Raw genomic sequence first — 8076 nt, 5'->3', positions numbered from 1 at the left:
TATTGTCCGACTGCGCATGTATTATGATCGACCTGCTATGCGCCTAAGGAACCTTAGCGATGCCACTTGCAGTGATGGTTTATTTGCAAAGTGATTGAGTCGGGAACAGTTTGGGGGAAGTACTGCAGAGTGACGGCTAAAAAACATGGGTATTGCGACAGTTTTCAGCAGCCATCTGTGATCTCATAAGCAAAAGATATGGCACCAGTGCCTGTTCTCGCGGCCATTAACGTACGTCTCTGAATCAGGCCGCACTTACAGCCAGGAGGGCTCATTCACTAACATTCCGGAGCAGTGTAATCCCACTGTGCCACGGCAGCTACTGGCTTTCATTGCCCAAGTTGGACAGAAGACAAAAGGTAGTTGCTCAGGTTCAGTGCACATTGCATCACTTGTTTCAACACTGGACAATACGCTTAGTTGCCAAAACTTAAATGGTTTAATGAAATTGGGGGTTCAGTCTAGAATTTAAAATCAAGGGAGGGATGTAATGACTCGTGCGTGGTGCTGACTGAACTCACTTTTTTTTTGTTTTTTTAAAGGGGCAATCACAAGGCATGGTTTTGCCTCGTAAGTAATTGCCCTTTAAAAAAAAAAAAAAAAAAAAGGTCAGCCTTTCGGCCCGCCGAATTCGAGCCTCATTACATCCCGCCCTGTATCCGTATTGGTTGTTTATTCACAGGAACTGCACATCTGTCAGTAGTATGTTTATTGCAGGGTGGGGAACCCCCAGCCTGCGGGCCGTATGAGGCCATTTGTTCCGGCCCACCTGCTTGTGTGTCAGCGAGACACGCCGCCGCTCAGTCCGGCGGGGACGTGTCTCAACTGTCAGGGCAGGGAGGAGAGCGCATCTATGTCCAACAGCGGCCAGGATCTCAAACCAGCCGCCGGTTTGTGAGCCAATCAGGAGTCGCTGCTGCCGGTCTGCGAGCTCTGATTGGTTCACGAACCAGCAGCTAGTTTGAGGTCCTACACGCTGCCGCCGCCCGACATAGCCGTGCTCTCCTCCCTCCCCTGACAGCTGACACTCCGCCGCCAGACGGAGCAGCGGTGAGCAGCACAGTGGTGTTGGAGGGGCATTTGTGTATCTAGCACTGTGGGAGCATTTGTATATCTGGCATATGTGTATCTGGCACTGCACTATTGGAGGCATATGTGTATCATGTCCCATTTTAATTGGCCACACCCATTTTTTGGCGCGCGCACTCAGTACCTCTAAGGGGCATAACTATTGGGGGGCAGGGTAATTTTTAAGTTGATAATTTTTGAATGGCCCCACAATGGATTTTCGAAATATCCAAATGGCCCTTGGTAGAAAAAAGGTTCCCCACCCCTGGTTTATTGGAACATCTGAAGACAATATATATTCACATTCTACAAATGGTATAATTGTAATATAAACAGTGAGAAATTATTTTTTGTCGTTTGACTTATACTGGACTGGCTGCGTTTGATATCTAAACTGTATTATATGGCTTTTCTCTTACGTCCTAGAGGATGCTGGGGTCCATATTAGTACCATGGGGTATAGATTGGTCCACCAGGAACCATTGACACTTTAAGGGGGAGATTCAAATGTTTGAAAAGTTGGTTGGGTGTCTTGTTTTTTTCCTATCTAATAGACAGGAAAAAACAGACACCCAACTGACTTTTCAAACAATTGAATCTCCCCCTAAGAGTTTGAGTGTGTGGGCTGGCTCCTCCCTCTATGCCCCTCCTACCAGACTCGGTTTAGAAAATGTGCCCGGAGGAACCGGTCACAGCTAGGGGAGCTCTCCAGAGCTTTTCTAGTAAAATGTTATTTTAGAGTTTTTTATTTTATTTTACAGGGAGGCTGCTGGCAACAGCCTCCCTGCAGCGTGGGACTAAGGGGGGAGCAGTGCCTGCCCTGCGGGGTCTGAGACACTTACTCCGCTGACAGGACACTGAGCTCCTGAGGGGATAGATTGTTCCCCGCCACGGGATCGCTCATCCCAGCAGCATGCCGCCAACCCCTTACACAGCTGAAGATTGTGGTGAGTAAGTCACCGACCCCCTTAGCAAGCGGGTGGCTGGTGTGAAGATGGCCGCAGCAGGGTAGGAGCGCAGTATTAACTGCGCTCCGGGATGGCTCAGCGGTACATAGTGCGGTGCGCTGAGGGGTGCCCTGAGCCAGCACCTACACCCTACACTGGTCACAAAGCCTGTCGGGGTCCCAGGATCTCAGCCAGCATCAATCCTCAGGCCAGTATAATCTGATGAAGAGCGGGAAGAAAGCGCCATTATGGGGGCAGAGCTTCTCCTCGGAGCGGACCCAGCAGCGTTCAGCGCCATTTTCCTGCCTGCACAGCGCAGATCATCTTTGGGGGTGGGGGGGGGGTGGGGTCAGAGACTCTGTCTGCCCTCCCCTGTGTGTGTGTGTGTGTGTGTGTGTGGAGTGTTTTGTGGTCTCTTTTAGCTATGTCCAGGGACACTGTGACATATGCTGCGGAGGATATGTCCTCCCAGGATGATCCTATTCCATGTAATCAGGATAGCACTGGTCTAGCACAGATTCCAGCAAGGGAACCTAAGTGATTTTCCTCTATCAAATCTTGGATTTCTCAGATTTCAGACAGGGTTGCAAGTAATGAATCTGCAACCCAGGTATTACAGAACTCTATGGCAGTATGGCCCGATTCTGGTACCTCAGGACGCTCTGCTATATACCCCCACAAACGTGCACTTGTTCACGTCATGCAAGATGACACGGATACCGATTCTGATACCACAGACGGTAATGGGGATGTGTTGCGGGGGTCTGACTCTCTTGCAAAGGGGGTGCAATGATAGCCTCTATCAGGGATGTGTTGAATATTAATGATACCACACCGGAGTAGGTTGAGGTGGCTTTTATCACTGAAAAGAAGAGCCTCGCTAACCTTCCCTGCGTCAAAGGAATTGAATGCTATATGTGAGAAAGCATGGGAAAACCCTGAAAAAAAATTCCAGATCCTTAAAAGGGTCCAGGTGGCGTTTCCTTTCCCTAAGGAGGATAGGAAAAAATGGGAAAGCACACCCTTTGTTGACGCCTCTGTGTCGAGAGACTCAAAAAGGTGGCTTTGCCTTTTCCGGGATCTACCGCCTTAAAGGAGCCGGCTGATTGAAAGATTGATAATACGCTTAAATCAATGTACACTGCTTCGGGGGCCATATTACGTCCCACTATTGCTAGTGCATGGATTGCAAAACTATAGTAAAATGGTCAGGCACCTTACTAGAGGATTTGGATACAATGGATAAAGGGTGATGTTGAATTGTTTTTGCGTAACATTCGCGATTCAGCAGGTTTTATGGTAGAATCCATGAAAGACCTGGGTTCCATGGCTGCGGGGATCTCTTCCATGTCTGTTTGAGCTCGTCGGGGACTGTGGCTGCGCCAGTGGTCGACCGACGCGGAATCCAGTAAAAGTGTGGAGTCCCTACCCTACACAGGTCAGGCTCTCTTTGGGAAAGCTTTGGATGCGTGGATATCCACGGCTATGGCGGGTAAGTCTCCGTTCCTTCCCTCAGCTGCACCTGCTCCGAAGAAATCCTTATCTTCATCAGCATCGCAGTCCTTTCGGCCTAACAAGCCTAGAAATACCTTCTTTAGGGGAGGTCGAGCTAAATCCAAGAAAACTGCTGCGGCAGGTTCCTGGGAAACTAAGCCTGATTCCAGTACGCCGAAGTACTCCGCATGACGGTGGACCGTGGGACCAGTGGGAGCGAGGCTCAGACAGTTCAGTTACGTCTCTGTATTGGCCGGCCTGGATCCCTGGGTGATAGATATTGTGTCCCAGGGATACAGGTTGGAGTTTCAAAATCTCCCTCCTCACCGATTTTTCAAATCATGCTTGGCAGGACTGTCCTACAAGCAGTGGTTCAGAAGTTGGTGGAGGCACAGGTCATTGTACCAGTGCCTCCTCATTCAAAAGCCACGGGTTACTATTCGAACCTTTTTCGTGGTACCGAAACCGGATGGTTCGATCAGACCCATTCTGAACCTAAAATCACTGAACCCTTTTCTGAAGGAGTTCAAGTTCAAAATGGAGTCTCTCAGGGCGGTGATATCAGGTCTGGAAGAGGGGGAATTCCTAGTATCCTTGGATATCAAGGATGCGTACCTCCACATTCCGATTTGGCTACCGCATCAGGCTTATCTCTGTTTTGCATTACTGGACTGTCATTTTCAGTTCCAGGCCCTGCCATTCGGCCTCTCTACAGCACCAAGGGTGTTCACCAAGGTGATGGCGGAGATGATGGTTCTACTCCGAAAACGGGGTAAACATCATTCCGTATCTAGACGATCTACTGATAAAAGCATTGTCCAAGGAGGAGCTGTTGCAGTCCATTGTACTCACAACCCGCCTACTCAGAGTCCACGGTTGGATTCTGGACCTTCCAAAATCTCATTTGGAACCAACCCGGAGGTTGTCTTTTCTGAGGATGAGCCTCGGCACGGAAGTGTTGAGGGTGTTTCTTCCGCAGGAAAAGGCGTTGGTGATACAAACAATGGTCCGGGATGTCCTGAAGCCAGCCCGGGTGTCTGTTCATCAATGCATTCGCTTTTTGGGGAAGATGGTGGCCTCTTACGAGGCTCTCCAGTACGGGAGGTTCCAACTGGATTTCCTGGACAAGTGGTCGGGATCTCATCTACACATGCACCAGAGAATTAGTCTGTCGCCAAAGGCCAGGATTTCACTCCTCTGGTGGTTCCAATTGCCTCACCTTCTGGAGGGCTGCAGGTTCGGGATTCAGGACTGGGTCCTTCTAACCACTGATGCAAGCCCCCGGGGCGGGGGCTCAGTCAATCAGGGGGGGGAACCTTCCAAGGAAGGTGGTCAAGTCTGGAAGCCAGCCTTCCGATCAACATCCTGGAACTAAGAACAGTCTACAACGGTCTTCTTCAGGCGGCCCATCTTCTAAGAAATTGGGCCATTCAAGTACAGTCGGACAATGTAACGACAGTGGCTTACATAAACCGACAGGGCAGAACAAAAAGCAGAGCTGCAGTGTCAGAGGTGACATGAATCATCCTCTGGGCAGAAAAACACGCGTTGGCGCGCTCTGCAATCTTCATTCCGGGAGTGGACAACTGGGAAGCAGACTTCCTCAGCAGATACGATCTCCATCCGGGGGAGTGGGGTCTCCATCCGGAGGTGTTCAAGGAAATAACAGACCTTTGGGGGTTGCCTCAAATAGACTTGATGGCCTCTCGTCTCAGCAAGAAGCTTCAACGCTATTGTTTCAGGTCGAGGGACCCACAAGCAGTGGCAGTGGATGCCCTGGTGTCTCCGTGGTATGTGTTTCCACCACTCCCACTCATTCCAAGAGTTCTAAAGCTCGTAAGGAGAACAAGAGTTCAAACGATCCTCATTGCTCCAGACTGGCCAAGGCGGGCTTGGTACGTGGACCTTCTGAATCTCTTGCAGGAAGAGCCGAGTCCTCTCCGGGAGGACCTGCTGCAGCAGGGGCCGTTCGCCTATCAAGACTTACCGCGGCTACGTTTGACGGCATAGAGGTTGAATGCCTGATACTAGCTCGGAAGGGCATGCCGAAGAAGGTCATTCCTACCCTGATACAGGCTAGGAAAGGGGTAACGTCTAAACATTACCATCGTATTTGGAAAAAATATGTCTCTTGGTGTGAGTCCAAGAAGTTTCCTGTGGTGGCGTTTTAACTGGGACGTTTTCTCTTCCTGCAAGCAGGTGTGGATATGGGCCTGAGGTTGGGATCTGTGAAGGTCCAGATTTCGCCCCCTGTCCATTTTCTTCCAGAAAGAATTGGCTGCCCTCCCTGAGCTTCAGACCTTTTTTGAAGGGATTTCTGCACATCCAACTTCCCTTTGTACCACCTACGGCACCTTGGGACCTTAACGTGGTGTTGCAGTTTCTCCAGTCGGACTGGTTTGAGCCTCTGCAGGAGGTTTGAGGTCAAATTTCTTGCATGGAAGGCTGTCACGTTGTTGGCTTCTGGTAGACGTGTATCAGAATTGGGGGCTTTATCCTGTAAAAGCCCTTACTTGATCTTCCACGAAGATAGAGCTGAGCTCCGGCCATGTCAGCAGTTTATTCCAAAGGTTGGGTCGGCATTTCATATCAACCAACCTATTGTGGTGCCAGTGGCTACTGACTTCTCAATTTCGTCAAAGTCCTTGGATGTTGGTGAGGGCTTTGAAAATCTATGTGAAGAGGACTGCTCTTCACAGGAAATCGGACTCTTTGTTTGACCTGTATGATCCCAAGAAAATTGGGTGTCCTGCTTCAAAGCAGACTATCTCGCTGGATTAGGTTCACGATCCAGCATGCATATTCTACGGCAGGACTGCAGTGTCCTAAATCTGTTAAGGCCCACTCTACTCGTAAGGTGAGGTCTTCCAGGGCGGCTGCCCGGGGTGTCTCGGCGTTACAACTTTTGCCGAGCGGCAACTTGGTCTGGGTCGAACATGATTGCTAAGTTCTACAAGTTCGATACCCTGACTGAACTTCAGACGATCAGAGGCCAATCGGTTCTGCAGGAGCCTCCACGCCCTTCCTCCCGTTCGTGGGAGCTTTGGTACATCCCCATGGTACTAATGTGGACCCCAGCATCCTCTAGGACGTAAGAGAAAATAGGATTTTGGTTACCTACCGATAAATCCTTTTCTTTTTTATCCACTAGGGGTCACTGGAGTACTCTTGGGATATGGACGGCTTCCACAGGAAGTAGGCACTGAATAAATTAATTTTGGAACTATTCCTCCCCTCCATATCCCTGAGTACCTCAGTGTTTTTTCTGTGCTCGACACAGTTAGTAGGCTTGTGGCTTTGCTGCCACAGAGGTCCACATTTCATTGGATTTTTTCTAAGTTTTTCTTTTTTCAACGATTTACCACATCCCTTCCCCCCTTCCAATAGGCGTGGGTCCGGGATAAGTGAAGGCTGCTTTAGCAGCTGTGGGTGTCGGACCTCTCTAAAAAGAGCTCCCTCACTACCACCTGCAGGACTAAAACCTGCAGTAAAGGCTGGACGGAACTTACAGAGAAACCCCGTCATAGCCCTCACCACAGGGTCCAGGTATGTTGAACGGGGCGGTCAGCTCACGCTGCCGCCCCACTGTGTGGGATACTGTCTGTGTGTGTGTGTGTGTGTGTGTGTGTGGCCCAGGCCCTCGATGCCGCTTCGGGCTCCCTCTCCACCATAGCCCGGCTCCGTGTATAGAGAACGGTATACGGAGCATGGGGGGACACACAAATGAGAGTCAAAAGGCAGGTTTCTTAGCCTAGTGAGTAACCTTGCTGCCACAGTGATGTTCCCTGCACACAGAAATGTCAGGGTCACTGGATAAAATCTCATGATTCAACTCTTATTGATAAGGGAATACAGCAGCGCTGCATATGTATTACAAAAGGCTATGAAGTCTTTGTTAAAACAAGATTAACCATGTTTCCTGTTGTATTTCCAGAATTTCCTGTGTTACATCTCTCCTCCATTGAAGGCGCAGGGGTGTTAAGGGGAATTTGGGAGCAGGCATATGGCTGGCGTGCACTGCACTTGGCCAGATATATATTTATAGAGACACCTTAGTGCTATTTACTGAGTCGTGCAAGTTGTCTGTCTTTGTTTTTGTTTTGAGTATTGTCCGTCTGCATGAGTAAGACACCAGCAATTACTAATAAGCAGTTTCCCTGCCATGTCTAAAACATGGATATACATAATTATTTATATCATAACTGTTTATAATGATATTATCCTAAAGACTGCAAATCTGAATCATGGTTGTGGCAGCCAAATACTGGCTTTGTTCATTTGTTGTAAAGTAAGATATGTTATAACAATTGGTCAGCACATGGTGCTTATAAAACAGTATCTGTGGAGCCGTGTGAGTTCACTCACCTGCAGCAGCTTTGGCTTAATTCACTTGGCCACACCACACTGGATACGCCCAATCTCATCTGATTTTGGAAGCTAAGCAGTGTTGGGCCTGATTAGCCACCTGGGAGTACAAGGTGCTGTAGGTATTTTTATTCTACAGCCACACCACACTGGATACGCCCAAACTCATCTGAGCTTGGAAGCTAAGCAGGGTTGCATACTG

Source organism: Pseudophryne corroboree, chromosome 4, assembly GCF_028390025.1.
Source record: "Pseudophryne corroboree isolate aPseCor3 chromosome 4, aPseCor3.hap2, whole genome shotgun sequence".
NCBI lineage: Eukaryota > Metazoa > Chordata > Amphibia > Anura > Myobatrachidae > Pseudophryne > Pseudophryne corroboree.
The sequence above is the reverse complement of the archived record's forward strand: the minus strand, read 5'-3'. Positions refer to the sequence as shown.